Source organism: Nerophis lumbriciformis, linkage group LG04, assembly GCF_033978685.3.
Source record: "Nerophis lumbriciformis linkage group LG04, RoL_Nlum_v2.1, whole genome shotgun sequence".
In the NCBI taxonomy this organism is placed as follows: domain Eukaryota; kingdom Metazoa; phylum Chordata; class Actinopteri; order Syngnathiformes; family Syngnathidae; genus Nerophis; species Nerophis lumbriciformis.
In genome coordinates this window covers 21,091,450-21,114,435 of record NC_084551.2, presented here as the reverse complement: position 1 = coordinate 21,114,435, position 22,986 = coordinate 21,091,450, and the positions used below count along the sequence as shown (strand labels likewise).

General features: G+C 42.3%; 1 long non-coding RNA gene across 1 annotated transcript; it reads right to left on the bottom strand.

Annotated features, from left to right (window-relative positions):
• Window positions 1-1,530: 1,530 nt before the first annotated feature.
• Window positions 1,531-9,052, bottom strand: LOC133592407 (uncharacterized). Its single transcript, XR_009814550.1, has 3 exons — window positions 8,930-9,052; window positions 1,913-2,030; window positions 1,531-1,805 (listed from the first exon to the last, which is right to left on the bottom strand). It is a non-coding gene; the product is annotated as an uncharacterized lncRNA (long non-coding RNA).
• Window positions 9,053-22,986: the final 13,934 nt, after the last annotated feature.

Here is a 22,986-nt window from a genome sequence, read left to right as displayed (position 1 = left end):
GGCCTCTGCAAGGATCCAGATGTGAGCAGTCCAACAGTTCCAGTAGTTCTCAGACATTATGAAGCACCACCTCATGCTTTCCTTAAAACGATTAACTTTTGTTTTGTGAACATTGCATTACTACAACTGAAACTGCTTTCCACTGCTCGGGAAGACATGGAACACCTGTAATTGATGTACCGTGTCGAAATCCATTCCAACAAAAAGATATTTCTTTTTCTCACTATTACGACGTCAAGGACACTGAAATTGAGATGGTGATAGTTATATTGCTCTAAACCATTTTCTTCCCACTCTCTTTTAAGCTGCAGCAGAAGTATGTCTAGGAAAGAGATGTATTGACTACTAATTACCATTAACACAGAGGAGCAGTTCTGATATTTGATATTAACAAAACTCCTGCTTAATAATTAAATTTTAAGTAAAGTAAAAGTAATGTGGAACCACAGCACTACTGTTTTTTTCACTATGACAAAACAGCAGGTTCGTGTTTAGGCAGATGGACGGGAGTTGGCTGGTGCTGCTTGGGGATGAAATCAACTCTGCCGTAGACAGAGGTCCATGTTTATCTTTGGGCTTTATTAGATGTTGATGTTGGCCGCGCGAGAGAACCACTTGTTTAAAAAACTGTTTTTGAGAGAAAAGAGCGAGAGAAAGTGGTGTGCTGAGAAGCTGGAGGGAGACAAAGACGGCACGACTGCATTTGTGGGTTTCATCAACGCCACGGGACTTCTAGATAAAAAGACACACATGTACACAGGAATTTTGTTTTGCACGAATAATACATGTTGCTCCAGAAGCTAGTTGTTGCATGAGAGAAAGCCTCTCGCAGGGATCACTACCACTGTACTACTGTACTCCTGCTTTGATTGACGACAGTACTGTTCTCACCTCAAGGATCAGTCGAATCAGAAATATGAAGTGACTTTTGGTTGAAGTGGCTCGTCACACAGCTGGAATCACAACACTTGGGCCCCAAGCTGCATGCAAGGCAGCGCTTGATTTGACCTCTTCTTACATGCATAGTCAGCATTTGGAAAGAAGTCAAACTCCACCTGCGTCAGGCCTTTTTTTTTGTGGAGGTTGGGAGCATTTCTGAATGTGAGTGGTTAGTATACCTTAGCCCTGTTTAACAATGACTCATGGGAAAACAAAGAAGGGACTAAATGGGCTGAGGTCATCGCTGGCGGAACATGACAGCAGCTGTCATGTCAAACCTGAAGAGACGTCGCAGGATTTTTGATGTGGCAGATGTTGAGTATTCTTCTGTTAAGCAAGTCGGACGTTCAAAAGGATGCACACCAAAGCAGCAACTGTCAGATGTGGAACACAAAACAAATAGTTTAAGTAGCTCAGGTAGCAGCACCTGTATCAAAACAAAGCATGGGACAGGGGCGAGCGGGACACGCTGTTAGCGTCCATTCAAATGTGAGTGCCTAAAATACATGTATTTGTTACGGTACGGGGCAAAGAAAGAGGCAGCACAGATGCAGGGACGTCGTTTTAGCTCTATTTATTTATGCACAGGAAATGAGGCGTGTAATTAAAATATGGATGGTGTGCGACTATGTGAAGTGAGTACATGTTGAGTGTTACCGGGAGTGTTGAGCAAGAGGCGGAAGTCCAAGATAGGGCAAGGCAGGCTTGAAGGTCCAGAGACAGGCAGGAGGTCAGGGGCAAGAGCGAGGCGTCAAAGTTCGTGTCCAGGCGGGAGGTCGAGATCAAAAGGAGAACCAGCCAGGGAACCAGAAGGAATACGGTGAGACGAGACACACAGCTCGTGAGCAGGAAACAGAGGAATGCTGCTGGATGGCGACAAGGTACACAAAACAAATGAACACGGAAGGGGAGAAACACAGAAAGAGAGAGAGAGAGAGAGAGTGCGCATAGAGCTAGAGACGAGTCGGCTTACTGTACGGAACAGGGAGCTACGTTCTAGCCCGGAACGCAGGTTTGCTCTGGCTTAAGAAGCCCTGCATCTCATCAGGTACAGGTGTTCAGATTGCTGATTGATTGCACCAGTGCAGCTGCTGCCGGAGTCGTAGCACACAGATGAATGCGCATTAGAATGCGCCCGGGCCGTGACAGTATTGTAGATATGAATACTTTCTAATGATAATATTAAGGTCTAACTGAGCTGAAGACAAAACTACAAAGCTGCTGTATGTTACCCCATTCCTCTTGCATTCTGATCTATTTACAAATTTACTTCATTTAAGGGAACCTGTTGCCATAATCTCTCACTACAATTGTTATTAGTTTCTGGTATTTTATATAATTTCCTGTCCAGCGCTCTTACTTTTGTTTCCATTTCCTGTTTGTTTCCTTTTTGCTACTACTTCTCTTGTCTGAGCGCTGGCTCTCTCACCTGTTCCTGGTTGTCAATCAGGATGCTTTTTATTCAAGCCCAGTCCCCTGGATGGGGCTGGATCCTTGTGCTTTTTGCTTTGCACCCAAACCTGCATAGCTTACCCTGCACACTTTCCTGCTGCACTATTTCTTTATTGTTGTTGTATACTTTTTACTCGCACACCGTCTGCAGCCTCTGCATCCTGGGGTCATGCCGGAACGTAACACCTGTGATGACACACTTTCTTGTGTTCTGGATAATATTAATGGATATGTTTTGGTGTGAATTTTATGTGAATGTTGTTCCACAGCTACATTTATATCACAGCCTTTTAAAGTATGTGTGCAAATGGTTCATTTGTAGAGGTGTCGACTAAAATTAAATTGAAACACCCCCCACTCTATCAGATTTTATCAATTGGAAATGTACGATGTTAAATACATATATATCTTGAAGATGAACATAACTGCTAATTTCTTCAGACATGGTCGAAAATAACTTTATAAACAGCATATACATAGATTCACCATTTTTTAAATTTTTTTTTGTTAAAATAGGCCATGCAGTTCATATAAATGTTAAATGTGTGAAATGTGTAAACATTTGCCACACCCAACAATCCTCCTAACTTTTCTCCTGCCACAGCTCACTTGTGGTTGGGCACATAAACTGAAGAGGCTATGTAATCTTTTTCATCTCTGGGTTTGATATTTTCAAAAAGCCTGCGGGAGTGGATGGATGATGGAATCAAACTATTAGTTGCTAATACCCCCTCAAAATCAGATTGGCAATGACTAGACTGCATATTTTCCTAACTTTTCAGTCACCCATACAATGCATTGCCCCATCTCCTCTCCTCCCCCCAACCATGCACCATGAAATAAAGGTGCTGATGAGTGGTCTCTATCAGCAGATGCCATCTTGGCCTTGTCATCGATGGCTTGCATGGTCACAGAGAAGAGGGTGCTGACGGCTTCGCCTTTCAAAGGCTTTTTGCCAGCCGCTGCCTTCCCTCAAATTCCTTTGCTCCCAATCATTTTATGCAACATTTATTACTTGCACTTAGATCATTTCCTGTCTGAGTTATTTTACCTGAAGGCCAAATTGCTGTTGAAAATCTGCCACGATTGACCTTAGTCTAAATATTGAAAACACTACATCGGTTGTCAATTTGACCAGCCATTGATTACATTTGTAGCTATGAGAGAGTCAAAATATGAGCTTTCAGTATGACGCAATGCATATATTCCATTTATTCGATACAACTGCAATCTGAACACTCAGGTAGCGTTCATCTGACCTATATGTACACAGTACTGTAAGTAATCAAAAGGTGAGAAACTAAAAGAAAAAAGCAAGACAACAGTCAGCAGCTAAAAAGAAGATGTTTTGGACCTCACAACAATGTTCGCAACATAACCAGATTAAGAAAATGTCGATTCCACTTGCACAAAATCTTTGAAATTGCAACAAATGCTCAAGGACTGAGGCAACAAGAATCAGGGCCACGTTTACTTCCTTTAACACACTGCACTGCGTGTGATGTGTTATGTACGCCTGTGGGGTCACAACTGGGCATCGTACCCTGCAGTGTGACCCTTAAACTCAACTCTAATAAAATACTGTATGTTTGTGTCTTTTGCAAACACCTCATCTTGGCCTCACGTCAGAATATGCGTTTCAAAGTCAAATCTGAGTCTACATCTGGTTCATGTGTTTATGGCTAGTCCCTTTGTGTAGATCCAACTACATTTAATCATTGTCAACATCGCAGGAAGGCGGGCTGAACATTGTACTTGTCAGATCTGTAAACTCCTGAGGAAACCATGCGGTACTTGTTTCCTCATCAAATGTTGGAAGGAAAATAACATCTGACTGGGAAGATGTGGGACGTCAAACTCAGCTTCTGGTACTCATCTACACAATCGACACATGCAGGGCAAACAGAAGTGAAACAACCCCACCGCCAGCATCTAAAATGATTCTTAACACCAACCCACCCAGCGATTACGATGGCAATTGCAAAGGATTTCAAAATGACTCGTCAAGCAATTTGGCGCATTTCTAATCCTGTTATTATTATCAGTGGTTCTCAGACGTATCTTTACCAAGTACCACCTCAGAAAATCTTGGCTCTCCATGTACCACCATAATGACAAACATTAAAATACAGTAGCGTAGTAGGGCTAAGTATTCATTAAAAAAAAAACTGCAGTTTTCCATCCATCCATTTTCTACCGATTGTCCCTTTCGGGATCACGTGGGGGGCGGGGGGTTTGTGGCTGGAGCCTATCCCCGCTGCAGTCGGGACAAGTTTCCACCTTATCACAGGGCCAACACAGATAGACAGAAAACATTCACACTCACACGCTAGGGCCAATTTAGTGTTGCATGTCTTTGGAGGTGGGGGGAAGACGTAGTACCCGGAGGGAACCCACGCAGTCACTGGGAGAACACACAAACTCCACACACAGACCCCGAGCCTGGGAATCGAACCCAGGACCTTCGTATTGTGACGCACGCAAACTGACCCCTGGTCCACCGTGCTGCCGGCAGAAGTTTTATTTAACAAATACATTTAATATACAATATACAATATTTGTAACATAACACACAATTTGAACATTAACACTGTCTCAGTATAGTAAAGTGTAATGTTTGTAACACTTCTTCTGCATTACTTTGACCAAAACCACTGCGGAATTCTAAAGAATGACTTTTGACTTCAATACACCAATGGCATAATAACTGGAGTTAGGCAGTGTAGCAGTAATATTTCTAAGAACCACATTGTGACCACAATCATTTTAGAAATGTTGATGTTTTGTCCAAAGATACAATCTCTGCGTCCCAAAATGACACTTCAATATGGAATTGGCTCTGAACTGACACACATTTAAGATGCATCGTCATCCTCATAACTTCACATTTAAACGTCACAGCTCAGCGGCCAGTTGGTAAGCCTTCCCATTACAACACGCAATAGATTACAAGGCGGTGTCAAACCAAACCACCCACAGCAGGAATTCTGATAAGGTCTGGGCCAACAAATATTAAGTATATTAAATATTAAGATTTGGTTATGTAACTTGACCTTAGACCAAAGTTATGTTGAATAACTGGAAAGCAAAAAAATAAATTGTATTTGTCTTCCTATCCAATTTTATCATACGAGAAAATACTGACTACTTTGAGTCATTTTTATTCCAGGCCGCTGAGGCTTTTGGTATGTGATTAATAACCCTTCACAGTAGTTGAACATAAATAATGCCTTTCATACGTTTATTCAGCCTTGATTATTTGAATGAATAAACCATTCCCAAAGAAAGCCTGGAAAGATTCAGGCAAATGTCCTGTGAAATACATTGTGTCGTTAAAGTGTACTTTGGTATGACGAGTACAGTATGTCCACATTTGTTTGCAGGCATAGTTGCTTCCTGCCATGAGCTCAGGTTTCTCAAATGTATTGTTTTCTTTTCCCGAAGCATCATCTGATAACTTAGGCCATAGTTCATCATGTCATTACGAATTTTCCTTTGGAAAGAGGAGAGAAAAATGGTTGAGGAGATTTTCCAGAGCATGCCTCCTTGGAAATTCTCACAAATTGTTCACAATGTGATGTCTCTAGCCTTTATCAGCAATGCATTTTGAGCACAGGAAGTGATTCGACTTATTAGTACTTGCTGGGATGTGATATGAAGAAGAGGTTGACTTAAATAAAATAACACTTCTTCTTACTCCTTTTCAGACTATTTTAATGGAACTTTGTAAGCATGTTCAAAATCAACCACTACTACAATTTGCTGGATCAGATAATGTTGTCAAATGTTTTAAAGATACAAATAAAACATTACCTGAGGCGTATAACAGCTTAACAACATAGGAGTGGATCCAGTAAGACAGCAGATGGCGTTACGACGGTGGCATCCGCGAACTACCATAAGTAGTGATGTGCTATACCTCTGCTCCGAGACTAAGTAAAATCCATATTTTGCGCACATATACCTAATGTGTTTGGTAAACTTAAAAAAGTAGTGTATTTCAAGTGTTGCTACGTTTGAGAAATAATCTTCAAACTATATAAAATGACAGAGTGAAACAAATGTTGAAACAAATGTTGGCATTATTCTGCACTTAAAGGCCTACTGAAATGTGATTTTCTTATTTAAACGGGGATAGCAGGTCCATTATATGTGTCATACTTGATCATTTCGCCATATTGCCATATTTTTGCTGAAATGATTTAGTAGAGAATATCGACGATAAAGTTTGCAACTTTTGGTCGCTGATGAAAAAGCCTTGCCTCTACCGGAAGTAGCAGACGAGTAGCGTGACGTCACAGGTTGTGGAGCTCCTCACATCTGCACATTGTTTACAATCATGGCCACCAGCAGCGAGAGCGATTCGGACCGAGAAAGCGACGATTTCCCCATTAATTTGAGCGAGGATGAAAGATTTGTGGATGAGGAAAGTGAGAATGAAGGACTAGAGGGCAGTGGGAGCGATTCAGATAGGGAAGATGCTGTGAGAGGCGGGTGGGACCTGATATTCAGCTGGGAATGACTAAAACAGTAAATAAACACAAGACATATATATACTCTATTAGCCACAATACAACCACGTTTATATTTAATATGCCACAAATTAATTCCGCATAACAAACACCTCCCCCCTCCCGTCCATATAACCCGCCAATACAACTCAAACACCTGCACAACACACTCAATCCCACAGCCCAAAGTACCGTTCACCTCCCCAAAGTTCATACAGCACATATATTTCCCCAAAGTCCCTAAAGTTACGTACGTGACATGCACATAGCGGCACGCACGTACGGGCAAGCGATAAAATGTTTGGAAGCCGCAGCTGCATGCGTACTCACGGTACCGTGTCTGCGTATCCAACTCAAAGTCCTCCTGGTAAGAGTCTCTGTTGTCCCAGTTCTCCACAGGCCAATGGTAAAGCTTGACTGTCATCTTCCGGGAATGTAAACAATGAAACACCAGCTGTGTATGTGTTGTTGCTGCAGTCGGCCGCAATACACCGCTTCCCACCTACAGCTTTCTTCTTTGCTGTCTCCATTGTTCATTGATCAAATTGCAAAAGATTCACCAACACAGATGTCCAGAATACTGTGAAATTTTGCGATGAAAACAGCCGACCTAATAGCTGGCCACCATGCTGTCCCAAAATGTCCTCCACAATTTGTGACGTCACGCGCTAACGTCATCATACCGAGACGTTTTCAGCAGGATATTTCGCGTAAAATTTAAAATTGCACTTAAGTAAGCTAACCCGGCCGTATTGGCGTGTGTTGCAATGTTAAGATTTCATCATTGATATATAAACTATCAGACTGCCTGGTCGGTAGTAGTGGGTTTCAGTAGGCGTTTAATGTGTTATCTTATCAATATTAAACGCTGTACGTCCTGTGCCCAAATAACCTACAATAAAAGGATACATACAATATACTGAATCATTTTTTGCCCGTCATTTTCTGACATAAACAAATGACAGATGACTGTGTGCAGCAGTGCGCCGCTGCGCTTACACATTATGTACTTATCTAGGCGATTGAGAAAGCAGTTCTCATCAATGTTGTTTTATTTGAAAAAGATCTCAATGATTTAGTTACTTTAGACCAGTGTTTCCCAAAGTGGTAAATCACCTAGCGTACCCCTGGGTGTACGCAAGGTGATTGTAGGGGGTACGTTAAGGCCAACGCCGACCGGACGCGGAGCGACAATACAAAATATTAGAACTCCATTGTTTTTAACGGAGCAAAGCCCAATGAAAACGTCTGCCATGCGGCTGCCGCAGAGGGTTAGAAAACTGTTTTAAAATCCTGCACGGCAAGCCCATAGAAATGCATTTGTTTCATTTTTTGTTTTGTTTCACCCAGTCATTTATTTTGTATGATTATTGGATAAAGGCAATATACCACCCCGCGCTATAGACCTGCATTCTTAACACATACTTGTCCCTGTCATGATCTGTGGTCTGGATCATGTTTTTGTTATTTTATGTTAGTTTTAAGACTCCAATAGTTCCTGTTTTTGTGCACCCTTGTTTGTTTTAGTTTCCACGACGACTTATGATTTTCACCTGCCTCTTGCGTTCGGGACACACCTGTCTCTAATCAAGAGACCAGTATTTAAGCCTGTCTTTGCCTGTCAGTCGGGCTGGCGTCATTGCTTGTGTCATGCGATTGTTTGCTTCATGCCTTGCCAAGTAAGTTTTGTTTGTTCATGCCACAGTTAGTGAGTTTTTGCCCTGCCCATAGTCAATGCTAAGTGTTAGCTTTTGTTTCCTGCGCCAAGTTGTGCTTTCGCCTTGTGCACCTTTTTGTTTGTACCTATTTGAGGGTCAAGATTGAATATGTTCCTACCTTCACGCCTTGTCCGGAATAGTCCGATTGCTTCCCAGGAGAACAAACCTCGCAGTAAGCTGCGAAACCCCCACCCCGTTATGACAATCCCGCACTCAAATCTTCTCCCGACACAGTGTTTCAATCGTTACGTAGCAACCAATCAGGCTACTTGTTAACGTCAAGTTACTAATCATATAAAACAGCCATACCTGCGCCGGAATAACAGACACATGGCTAAAAAGAGTAAATCCCCCCTCCGGAGAGACATCATCGGTGTCTACCAGTAGGCCTACAATCGAGGATGCCCCTCGATGCTAGCCAAGTTATTAGCATGGCCACTGACAATGACAGTGAGTATGATGCAGAGCTTCGGACCCCTGACATGAGAAAGCATACGGATAGAAACATCATAACGACATCATCAAAAAGACGCAAATATGATGACAACTACATTGCTTTGGGGTTAACTCGTATCGGTACTGGTTCGTCTATTAGGCCACAGTGTGTTATATGTGCAACTCAATGAAACATTCACTCTTGCGAAGACATCTTGAGACGAATCACTCTCACTTGAAAAACGGAAACAACTGAGAAAAAGAAACAGGGAGGAAAGGGGTACGTAGCTGGAGATTCAATGTTTGAAGGTGTACGGGATGGTAAAAAGTTTGGGAACCACTGCTTTAGGGGGTGTTCCTGTTAATGAGATACATTGCCTAAAAAAACTGACACATCAATATTTTGATTTGAGAATCGGTATTAGAGCAGTAAGTCGGACACGTTTCCAGTGAGGGTTGGACTCCACCAAGGCTGCCCTTTGTCACCGATTCTGTTCATAACTTTTATGGACAGAATTTCTAGGCGCAATCAAGGCGTTGAGGGGATCCGGTTTGGTGGCTGCAGGATTAGGTCTCTGCTTTTTGCAGATGATGTGGTCCTGATGGCTTCATCTGGCCAGGATCTTCAGCTCTCACTGGATCGGTTCGCAGCCGAGTGTGAAGCGACTGGGATGAGAATCAGCACCTCCAAGTCCGAGTCCATGGTTCTCGCCCGGAAAAGGGTGGAGTGCCATCTCCGGGTTGGGGAGGAGACCCTGCCCCAAGTGGAGGAGTTCAAGTACCTAGGAGTCTTGTTCACGAGTGAGGGAAAAGTGGATCGTGAGATCGACAGGTGATCGGTGCGGCATCTTCAGTAATGCGGACGCTGTATCGATCCGTTGTGGTGAAGAAGGAGCTGAGCCGGAAGGCAAAGCTCTCAATTTACCGGTCGATCTACGTTCCCATCCTTACCTATGGTCATGAGCTTTGGGTTATGACCGAAAGGACAAGATCACGGGTACAGGCGGCCGAAATGAGTTTCCTCCGCCGGGTGGCGGGGCTCTCCCTTAGAGATAGGGTGAGAAGCTCTGCCATCCGGGGGGAGCTCAAAGTAAAGCCACTGCTCCTCCACATCGAGAGGAGCCAGATGAGGTGGTTCGGGCATCTGGTCAGGATGCCACCCGAACGCCTCCCTCGGGAGGTGTTTAGGGCACGTCCAACCGGTAGGAGGCCACGGGGAAGACCCAGGACACGTTGGGAAGACTATGTCTCCCGGCTGGCCTGGGAATGCCTCGGGATCCCCCGGGAGGAGCTAGACGAAGTGGCTGGGGGGAGGAAAGTCTGGGCTTCCCTGCTTAGGCTGCTGCCCCCGCGACCCGACCTCGGATAAGCGGAAGAAGATGGATGGATATTAGAGCATACAAAGTATCGAGTTTTACGTATCGCTTTTCACAGCTCTATTGAACATTTTCACTGGATTGTATTAGCACTAGTAATTAAAGAGATTGAATGTGCTTTGATGTGGTATAGTAGGATTGCAGGCTTGATTTGTTGTACATTATTCCCTCGTAGTAGGAGAAGTGTGTTAATGTACCTAAATGTGTGTCTTTGCGGTGTGATATTGCCTCTTTCTATTTGATAGCAACTTCATTTTAGTGTGGTGCTGGTTGTTGCTTTCATTAGTAAAAAGTTACCTCCTGCATTGAACTTGCTGTGCTTTTGACGCTGTCTTGTTGACATACAACCACATCAAAAATAGCGTGCCACGTTATATCAAACGCTGCAGTAATGGTTGTTGTGACGTACTTAAAAGTAATTAATTAGATTACTCGTTAATAGTCGAAGTTACTGCATTTGTAACAGTGTTTTACCAATTCTCACCCCAAATCGACTTTGTGCAACACATTGTTAAAAGACACTGGGCCTGATCTACCAAAGGTTTGCATGTATTAAAACGTGATAGCACGCGCAAAGCTAATCAACTAAGTTTGTGTGCAGAGGATTACGTCTCTTAAATGAGCACAATAGAGAGCCTAATCTGTTTAGCGCATCCGTCTTCATAATTATGCAGAATATATGCTGATTATCAGAATGTCCACAATAGTAGGAAGATGATATGCAAATATAATCATTCAGTACTCGCAATCTGATTTATTAAGACTAAAACTGTTTTTCGGCTATGTTTATGTAACAGGTTACTGTATGTATATCATTCCACTAGTTCCAACAAGGGTTATGTGAGTGCTCAATAGCGCTCTCTCTCAGACATGGGCTATAAATAGGCTGGACTGGCATTACAGCCGTCAGTTCAGTATGGTCATGATCGAGGTGAGTTGGGGAGCGCTACTCAAATATAAATGAATAGCCAATCAGCTGCAATGCTAATTTGATGTAGTATTTTTCATAGTGTGCTGTAAAGAGCCTCACTGTATTGACCGGTGCACATTCCATTCCACATCAGGAAGTACCATGAATTGATTAGCGTGGACCTCAACTTAAACAAGTTGAAAAACTTTTTCGGGTGTTACCATTTAGTGGTCAATTGTATGGAACATGTACTGTTCTGTTTCATATAATGTTTTCTCTTCCTTTGCAATCTACTAATAAAAGTTTCAATCAATCAAAAAAAGTAAACAGTGTCCATGACATCACTCAAGTCTCCTGTCCATCATTACATCAAACACAACGCAGAGTCCAGGAGGCTTGATATCGCGACGATCCCAGTGAATTCAGCAAGGGGTTACATTTAGCACGTCTGGAAAGTACGTGCAAACTGGCACAGTTACGCACAAACGGCTGTGGAAAAAAGGGAATTGTGCTGTAATGACAGACAATAGAGAGATCCTCAATCCTAAATCAATCAATCAATCAATCAATCAATCAATCTTTATTTATATAGCCCTAAATCACAAGTGTCTCAAAGGGCTGCACAAGCCACAACGACATCCTCGGTACAAAGCCCACATACGGGCAAGGAAAAACTCACCCCAGTGGGACGTCGATGTGAATGACTATGAGAAACCTTGGAGAGGACCGCATATGTGGGTAACCCCCCCCCCTCTAGGGGAGACCGAAAGCAATGGATGTCGAGTGGGTCTGACATAATATTGTGAGAGTCCAGTCCATAGTGGATCCAACATAATAGTAGTAAGAGTCCAGTCCATAGTGGGGCCAGCAGGACACCATCCCGAGCGGAGACGGGTCAGCAGCGCAGAGATGTTCCCAGCCGATGCACAGGCGAGCGGTCCACCCCGGGTCCCGACTCTGGACAGCCAGCACTTCATCCATGGCCACCGGACCTGTGCCCCCCCCCCTCAAGGAAAAGGGGAGCAGAGGAGAAAAGAAAAGAAACGGCAGATCAACTGGTCTAACAGGGGGGCTATTTAAAGGCTAGAGTATACAAATGAGTTTTAAGATGGGACTTAAATGCTTCTACTGAGGTAGCATCTCTAATTGTTACCGGGAGGGCATTCCATAGTACTGGAGCCCGAATAGAAAACGCTCTATAGCCCGCAGACTTTTTTTGGGCTCTGGGAATCACTAATAAGCCGGAGTTCTTTGAACGCAGATTTCTTGCCGGGACATATGGTACAATGCAATCGACAAGATAGGACGGAGCTAGACCGTGTAGTATTTTATACGTAAGTAGTAAAACCTTAAAGTCACTTCTTAAGTGCACAGGAAGCCAGTGCAGGTGAGCCAGTATAGGCGTAATATGATCAAACTTTCTTGTTCTTGTCAAAAGTCTAGCAGCCGCATTTTGTACCAACTGTAATTTTTTAATGCTAGACATAGGGAGACCCGAAAATAATACGTTACAGTAGTCGAGACGAGACGTAACGAACGCATGAATAATGATCTCAGCGTCGCTAGTGGATAAAATAGAACGAATTTTAGCGATATTACGGAGATGAAAGAAGGCCGTTTTAGTAACACTCTTAATGTGTGACTCAAACGAGAGAGTTGGGTCGAAGATAATACCCAGATTCTTTACTGATTCGCCTTGTGTAATTGTTTGGTTGTCAAATGTTAAGGTGGTATTATTAAATAAATGTCGGTGTTTAGCAGGACCGATAATCAGCATTTCCGTTTTCTTGGCGTTGAGTTGCAAGAAGTTAGCGGACATCCATTGTTTAATTTCATTAAGACACGCCTCCAGCTGACTACAATCCGGCGTGTTGGTCAGCTTTAGGGGCATGTAGAGTTGGGTGTCATCAGCATAGCAATGAAAGCTAACACCGTATTTGCGTATGATGTCGCCTAGCGGCAGCATGTAAATACTAAAGAGTGCAGGGCCAAGAACCGAACCCTGAGGAACTCCGCACGTTACCTTAACATAGTCCGAGGTCACATTATTATGGGAGACGCATTGCATCCTGTCAGTAAGATAAGAGTTAAACCACGACAAAGCTAAGTCTGACATACCAATACGTGTTTTGATACGCTCTAATAAAATATTATGATCGACGGTATCGAAAGCAGCGCTAAGATCAAGAAGCAGCAACATAGATGACGCATCAGAATCCATCGTTAGCAGTAGATCATTAGTCATTTTTGCGAGGGCTGTCTCCGTAGAGTGATTTGCCCTGAAACCGGATTGAAAAGGTTCACAGAGATTGTTAGACACTAAGTGTTCATTTAGCTGCTGTGCGACAATTTTTTCGAGGATTTTCGAAATAAAGGGAAGGTGGGACACCGGTCGGTAGTTTACCATGAGGTCAGGATCAAGGTTAGGTCTTTTGAGCAGAGGATGAATAACCGCTTTCTTGAATGCTAGGGGAACAGTGCCAGAGGAAAGTGATAAGTTTATAATATTTAGCACTGATGGACCTACTAATACAAAAAGCTCCTTGATAAGTTTCCCAAATTTTAAATGTGTCCGTCAACATAATAGGACTGAAATACTTACAAATATTAGATTCAGTAATATAATTGTACACCTGCTGGATGACTTATTGGGCTGATGAAAACCAACTGATTTGTTTTTGTGTCTGCTGTGGTGTTTTTTTAGTATCTCCAAAATGAAAAATGTATTCTTACAACATGCATTTTCATCTGCTTACCAAAGCGTACTTTCGGCATGCTACAAATAGATTCTGTTGTTTAGGTCTAGCTTTAATATAGCCCAGAAAAAGTGGTACTTATTATGCGTGTGCTGCATCTTCAACAACATGATGAAACACCACATGTTGGATGGAGGAGAACAGCAGAGCGGTAAAGGCATGAAGAAACATCACTGGCATAGTTTCATGTCCTTATAATCTCTACTGATCATCTCTAGAGTGTGTAGTTCCTTCTTTATTTGAAGTAAATCCTGATCGAAAGAAAAAAAACAATCACATTCATAAAAAGAGCAACAATCATACTTAAAGATTGCCCACCTGCTAAACACAAAACAATTATCTTAAGGACTGTCTGGTGCGTACAGCCTGTGCTGCCTAATCGGAACCAGCTGAATCTCGGCACTAATGATCACTAACAGACGTTACGTGATAGCAAAATCTTTGTTTGTTTTATTTTTTCCTAAAAGGTGACAACAGTGACTTAACAGTTTGATTGAGCCGCATCATCAAAGGGTAACTTTGTCTTCTTCCTCTAACAAACAGAACCTTCTGTTTCTCCTTCTTAAGCTTTTCTTCCTGTCTGTATGATTGTGCATGTTTGTATTCTGTATTCAATTATTGCACAATTATGGGGACTGAATAGGGTCAACAGGTTATAAGGTTGTTTAAAACGCAACTACTTTTTAATAATGTTATATTTATTCTTTATTATTATTATCATTATTATTATTTCTCCTCTTTGTGACTACCAAACATTACAAAAATGTATCATCTCTAATCCAATTTTTAGCTAAAAAGAGAACGTTTTGGGTTTTCATGACCTCAACGACATGATACTTCCTCTCATCCACCACAAGGCAGATAAACACGCCTCATGCATGGAGCTGTGTATGAAAGAGGTTTCGCTACACATCATAAAATAAAGCCTGGGTCTTTATTAACCAAGGCCACCCCTGGCTACATTGGGGCTTTAAGCAAAATTTTATTTTGTGACCACCCCAACCCCTAATTCCATGTTTTTACACTTGTATTTATTTTTAATCAAACTTGAGTTTTTCACACATTTTTTTACTTATGTGAAACTATTTTCCAATTTGTTTAAATCAAAGTTGCATTTCATTTGGATGAATGTTTTGTACTAGAACGGATTATAGGAAATAAATTTTTGTGCACACAAATCTATTTAACAAAAATAAAAAATATACTTGCAAATCTTCTTGACATATCTCTGACCGGGATTCAAACCCATGATGATTCATTATAAGACCAACACTGAGCAGCACACCACGGGGGACACTTAAGGAGCTTTGCTATTACATCCCCTCATCAGTACCTGCACAGGAAGTGGCTCGGAAATGTCTTTCCAGATTTACTAAGATCCAAATACCACACGCTAAACAGGATGTGCAATCTCTAAAATAGCGCCGACTATTAGTGGGTGTGTTGCATGGAATCTACTTACACTGCGTGTGCAATTAAAAGGCGGTGCAGACTGCCTATTTAAATGAGGATTGTGTGTGTACTCTACAAGGGCAGCTCCACAGAGACACTCTGACTCATGTGCAGGAGACATGTACTACTTTTTTGGGTATTTTAGAAATTGTCCTTCGGTGCATTTACATTGAAACTCACTTTTTTTTTTTTTACTGTTGAAGGTGCGCTCATTAAAGAGAGGCTGAACTTACGCTGTTCAAGTCATAAAAAAATGCATACTTAAAGAAGTGTTTTTCATTTAAGAAATATTTTAAAACAAACATCCTTAGAAGAATACTAATTTAGTTAGTTTTAATCAGGCCCTTAAGTCCCCTAGCAGCTATGAAATTTAAAGGGGAACATTATCACCAGACCTATGTAAGCGTCAATATATACCTTGATGTTGCAGAAAAAAGACCATATATTTTTTTAACCGATTTCCGAACTCTAAATGGGTGAATTTTGGCGAATTAAACGCCTTTCTATTATTCGCTCTCGGAGCGATGACGTCACAACGTGACGTCACATCGGGAAGCAATTCGCCATTTTCTCACTTTCGTCGGTGTGTTGTCGGAGGGTGTAACAACACGAACAGGGACGAATTCAAGTTGCACCAGTGGCCCAAAGATGCGAAAGTGGCAAGAAATTGGACGAAATTTGTTCAAAATACGAGGGTGTGGGGAAAGCCGACGTAATGGTCAGTCGTTTGTTCCGCACACTTTACTGACGAAAGCTATGCTACGACAGAGATGGCAAGAATGTGTGGATATCCTGCGATACTCAAAGCAGATGCATTTCCAACGATAAACACCCTAGCTTCCCTGGCCTGCTGACATCAACTCCAAAACTGGACGGATCAGCTTTCAGAAAAAGAGAGCGGATGAGGGTATGTCTACAGAATATATTAATTGATGAAAACTGTATTAATTACTCGCGGTTTTACGTAAATTATTATACATAAACTGTGTTTACCAATAATTTAGCTTAAAAACATTTATTTTTTTCAATCATTCGAGTACATTCGGATAGTCTTGTGCAATGCAGTATTTTGTGTCTATTTAGGTATGGTTAACCTGAGTGCTGAAATCGTGGAAAAATATATGTTCTTAGCGCGCCTGAAATGGGCTGTCTGCACTCTCAAAGTGCATGTTGTTGCCAAATGTATTTCATATGCTGTAAACCTAGTTCATAGTTGTTAGTTTCCTTTAATGCCAAACAAACACATACCAATCGTTGGTTAGAAGGCGATCGCCAAATTCGTCCTCGCTTTCTCCCGTGTCGCTGGCTGTCTTGTCGTTTTTGTCGGTTTCGCTTGCATACGGTTCAAACCGATATGGCTCAATAGCTTCAGTTTCTTCTTCAATTTCGTTTTCGCTACCTGCCTCCACACTACAACCATCCATTTCAATACATGTGTAATCTGTTGAATCGCTTAAGCCGCTGAAATCCGAGTCTGAATCCGAGCTAATGTCGCTATACCTTGCTGTTCTAGCCGCCATGTTTGTTTGTATAGGCATCACTGTGTGACGTCACAGGAAAATAGACGGGTGTATATAACGATGGTTAAAATCAGACACTTTGAAGCTTTTTTTAGGGTTATTGCGTGATGGGTAAAATTTTGAAAAAAACTTCGAAAAATAAAATAAGCCATTGGGATCTGATTTTTAATGGTTTTAACCCTTCTGAAATTGTGATAATGTTCCCCTTTAAAATTATTTTGCTGAATAGACCATAACTGTGTTTCAATTGCAGTTTTTCACAAAATAAAAGCGATATTTCCAAAATTTCAACAAAGTATACTTGTAGGTGTTTCTATTAAAGGGTGTTTAGCGTCATGTATACTCTGTAATTCTCGTAAAATCTTATCCTGCGAGGGTCCACTTTGAGGAAAATATTGCAGCCACTGCTGTTGCCATGATGTCGATAGAAAATGAAGGCAGTGAATGATCGCTCAAAGGCAACGTCCTTACGGCCCCTTGACACTTTTTCGGGCATGTGGGTCTCTCAGAGCCTGCGGGTCGGCGTCTATAGCGGGGAAGGGATCCGCGAGACGGCCCGGTGCAGCGGTACTGCCTCGCTTGACCCTGGCTGACCAATCAACAAGTCTGCCATAGTTGTCCTGCATTGGCGCCCTGCCAGCTCAGTGTTTAGGTGACCTCTAAATGCGAAAAAAGTGATTCCATCGTGCTTTTGCTAAAAACTTCAATGTCAAAACATCTCTAAAACCACCTCATGAGATCACAAAAATGTTTCAGCAATATTTCAGAGGTTTGTTTTTTTAAATATGGGTGTTTCCATTACCAGTTTCTTATCACGATATTTAGGTCGTGCGCCTTTCTATGGGTAATGGAAACTCAGTTCCTGTGTCTGATGCTTTTTTAGATCTGACCGTCCAAATATGTTGACTGAAACACTTAGGACGGATGATTCTCGTCTGTCTATTTTCTGTCTATGCAACTGTCAGTTTGCACTTCTTTCTGACACACTAAATAAAAGGCAAAATATTGGGCGCAAAACGATGATAAGTGTTGATAAGTCACTTTGCGGGTGATAAATAAGTAAATTTGCATCTTATCCTCCCAGTATTGTGAATGTTTTGATCATCAGCATATATGTTCCACATTAATGAACACAGCGACGCAAAATGGATTGAGCACCTTATTCTGCTCACTTGACAGACCTGATTAATCCACTTTGCACATGTTTAGTGGATCAGTTTTTAGTACGCTATCAGGTTTGCACATGTTTTAGTACACACAAACCTTTAAGTCAGGCCCTAAGTGTCCTGGGTTACGACTATGAGAGGATGTTATACCATATCTATAAGGTTGTTGCCCCAGTGAGGAGTAGTTAAAAATTGGCGTGCAAATGACTTCTATGTTTATAAATCCCTGGGGCTAATTAACCCCACATTCTCAGGAGCATGAGTCGGAGTCACAGCTTGGGAGAAGAAAAGCCACGCAGACCCTTGGTGATCTCCAGGATAGAGTTAAGTATGCCATCCTCACATTCTCATTCCTCTTTCCACCTTGTCTACTTTCTCATTGCCCCTCTCAGTGTGAAGCTCATTTCTGTTGCGGGCCCATGCGGTGCCGAGGGACTCCTTGGAAAACCCCCATGTCCAATTTTAATTCTCTAGGTCCTTCCACTATTGGCCTTTATCTAATTAAATCTGCACTGAGTGGGTCCTGGCCTATGGAAACGGCATTGTCGGGTCTCTGGACGAGCAAAACAAATGGAGACCCCAGCATGTGGAGATTAGAAGCAGACCTTCCATGTGGTTTTTTTGTGTATGGAAGAAAAGCGGTGAAAATGTGGAGGACTGGTGGACCTATAGCAGGTGGGGGGGGGGAATGCTGGAAAGTTGGGGGAAACAATTATCAAACATGTGCTAACATAAGCATTAAAATCCTGGAGCGTCTTCCTATCAGTTCATATCCAGCTGTGTAAACATGTAGACTTGTTAAATGAACCACAAGCGGTGCACCCTGTATGAGGGCATCTGCAAGGCACACAAATAAACACAGGCGCCCTGACCTTATAACCTGCTGTTGTGTTACGGTGAACGAACACACTCATGCACATGCAATACACACCGGCTGTGTAAAGCACTGCTTGCCACGACGCACACTCGGGCTGACTGTGATGCACTGGTGCTTATGGACATGCTCAGATGTAGATGCAACACACACACACGCATGCACTAACACACACACACAAACACACACGCACCCACACACACACACACACACACACACAGTATGAGTAACTAGATCAAGCGTGACAGTGATTTCTGCGGTCGTGTTTCTCTCAGACTATTACCTGTTAAAACAACAGTTCTCTGTCAGGAGTCAAAGGCTTGGCACAGGGTAATATATACACTGCATACGTTGTAGAATATCATTAAATCATAAAGTGGTTAGATTGATAACCAAGAAACCTTTTGCAAGTAAAATCTGTTGACAATAAATGATTGCCATAACACAGCCATCATATGCATACAATTGATGCTGCACTCAAGCTAACTTGAATGGGCAGTGATATGGTGCACATGTTTAGCATGTCTGCCTTATGACATGGGGTCTATGACTGAAACAGTGTTTGAAAAAAAAACCAATTAAGTATGCACAATATGGGGTGAGCAAAAACCAAAGTACCGCTGGATGTACCCTTAGCCCCTAATCAGTCCTTACCCAAAAGCAGTTCAGATTGGCTCCAGCTCACCTTTGACAAGGGTTGTCACTAAGAAATAGGTATCAATATGGTTGCAATTCTTGGTACTTCTGTGTGTTCATGTGTAAATGTTAATACATGTTAATTTATTTAATATTATCTAATGAGGGCAGCACGGTGGTAGAGGGTTTAGTGCGTCTGCCTCACAATACGAAGGTCCTGAGCAGTCCCGAGTTCAAGCTCTGGATCTTTCTGTGTGGAGTTTGCATGTTCTCCCCGTGACTGCGTGGGTTCCCTCCGGGTACTCCGGCTTCCTCCCACCTCCAAAGACAAGCACCTGGGGATAGGTTGATTGGCAACACCAAATTGGCCCTAGTGTGTGAACGTGAGTGTGAATGTTGTCTGTCTATCTGTGTTGGCCCTGTGATGAGGTGGCGACTTGTCCAGGGTGTACGCCGCCTTCCGCCCGATTGTAGCTGAGATAGGCTCCAGCGCCCCCGCGACCTCGAAGGGATTAAGCGGTAGAAAATGGATGGATGGATTATCTAATGATTTGATTCAATATTTATCAGTGAGCTGATAATGAAAACTGATCCATTTGGAATATCTGATTTCCTTACACTTCTGAGTCTCATTTGCAAGTAGTTAAGCATACAGTTGCAATACCACAATGTTAGATGGCAGTAGTTTGTGTCAGACGGCCTAGTCAGGGAGCTGTCTCTGCTGGCAAGCTGAATCTAGTCGTGTTGCGCCCTACAAAGTGTTAACACTGTAAGAATTGTACTTATTATCCATTTGCTAAGTATCTTAATTGTAGTTTTCATCACCAAATTTGGAGGTGTTGGAATCACCATGTAAAATCGCTAATGCTAAACAGTAAAATGTCTATAGCAAATGCAATGTAAATTACCATCAAGCTAGCGCATTTTGAAAAGTGGAGCCCTATTTTACATGTTTTCCATCAGGCATTGAAAATTGAAACATTACCTAGAGTCAGAGTCTGCTCTGAGTGCTGCCTATGTGCTTGTTTGACCACCAAGTGTTTGAGCCGGCTGAATCTGCAACCGGACCTGACGTAACATGCAAAAATTATCAACATGTTGCATTTTACGTGAATAAATACCTGGTAGGACTGAAATAATTCAGTCGGTGTTCAAAAAAGTACCAATTAAAAAAAGTGCCCATCCCTAATTGTCAAGATACCATAATTTCAGTAGTCAATAGCAAATATCTGTGAATTTCCACAATTCAATACCACAAGTATAAAAATTTAAAAATAAAAATGGACCCATATAACTTTTTTGGTAACTTTTTTAAACTGTCAAATATTTACGAACACTGGGCTTCAACATATTTTTAGCACAGAATTTAAATTGCAGTATCAGCTGCCAAAAGGTCACTATACGTTCAAAAAAGAACTGCAGTGTCAACCTAGCATATCAAAGCAAATAATACTGTGATTATAAATGTGATTATTAATAACAACAACAACCAGTGACGTGCGGTGAGGTTAATGGCTGGTGAGGCACTGACTTCATCACAGTCAGATTTACAAACATATGAACCCTAAAGAGTATCTTATTCACCATTTGATTGGCAGCAGTTAACGGGTTATGTTTAAAAGCTCATACCAGCATTTTTCTCTGCTTGGCACTCAGCATCAAGGTTTGAAATTGGAGGTTAAATCACCAAAAATTATTCCCGGGCGCGGCGCTGCTGCTGCCCACTGCTCCCCTCACCTCCCAGGAGGTGAACAAGGGATGGGTCAAATGCAGAGGACAAATTTCACCACACCTAGTGTGTGTGTGACAATCATTGGTACTTTAACTTAACTTTAACTTTACACATACAAACTGTAGCACACAAAAAAGCACATTTGATTAAAAAAACTTTATTATGGTCTTACCTTTACTTATAAGTGCGGGAACAGTGGTGTTCGTGTTGGAGGAGTTTTGAATGAATGAAATATGAAATCCGTGCTGCAGTCTGCAGGTGTACCTAATGTTGTGTCCCTGCAGTCGTTCACGGCTCCTCCGGCGCGAGCATTGTTGTTTTTGCACTTTTTGGCTTCTTGTTAAGTGACTTTTTTTGGTTGGATTCGGTCTTGCACGTGGAGGGTTTGGGTGTGGGCTTTGGTTGGTGTGGCGCTCCCGTCGGCGGGTGCATTCTGCGGCGGGGGTGCATTAACCGGCACCAGGAGGCGGGATTACTGCGAGCCTCACACAGTGCGTCTTCGCAGCAGTTTTATGATTGCTCAGCACAGGAAATACGTTACACACATACAGTTGTTGACAAAATACACTGTACATTATATACCTCAGCTAACTAAACTATGGAAATGTATAATATAGTTCATATAGCAATACGGTCTCACTGCACAGCAGGCCAGCAGTTAGCCGAGTCCGCAATCAATGTTGAGGCACAACTGAATGACGTGTCTCAACTGGCTGCTGATCACCGCACCGTCTCTTCTCAGTATTTGAACGGCAAATGTGAAAATTCAGCGATTTTGAATAAAAATAATCTAAAACTGGTGAAGTTAAATGGAAAATAACTTTATAGTATAATCACTGAATATATATAACAATTTAATAATTTTTTTTCTTTCCATGATGGCAGGTGAGGCCCCGCCTCACCTGACTCCAGTGACCGCACGTCACTGACAACAACAATAGTCAACTAATTTACTTTAGAATAAAACCCCGCAGTGGCGTCATTTTCTTATTTCACCAGGAAGGAAAAGTGCTGCCAAACAACAGAGGAGTGTCTTCTTAACACTTATGGACATGATAAAGGTTGGTTAGGAACTCTGGAGATTTTCTTTAGAGCACACTCACTGGGCTTGTAGCGGCGGATCTACGCTCCCACTCGTGCAGTTAATACTGTGTCTTTCATCACCGCTTGTATTTGATCAGGGAATAAATGCATGAGGTAAGACACACTCCACTCTGTCTCTTCCTTCTCCTGTTTCACTTTTGAAATCGACAAAGTGGCAACACGGATCTCTTCTGCTACGTATTTCCCTGGCAAAGCAGGTGTGTATGAGGTGTGTTGTGAAGCGAGGGTACGATGCATTCGGCCACAGTTCCATTATAATTTGTTCGTGAGCGAGGCCGAACTGAATCCGCATTCATGTCAGGCTTCTACGAATAAATACACATACGGGAAAGACTGTGGCTCTTTTTTTTGAAGGCAACAGCCTTCTTCTTTGGCACCGACTCAGTGCTCCCAGCTCGCTGAGGA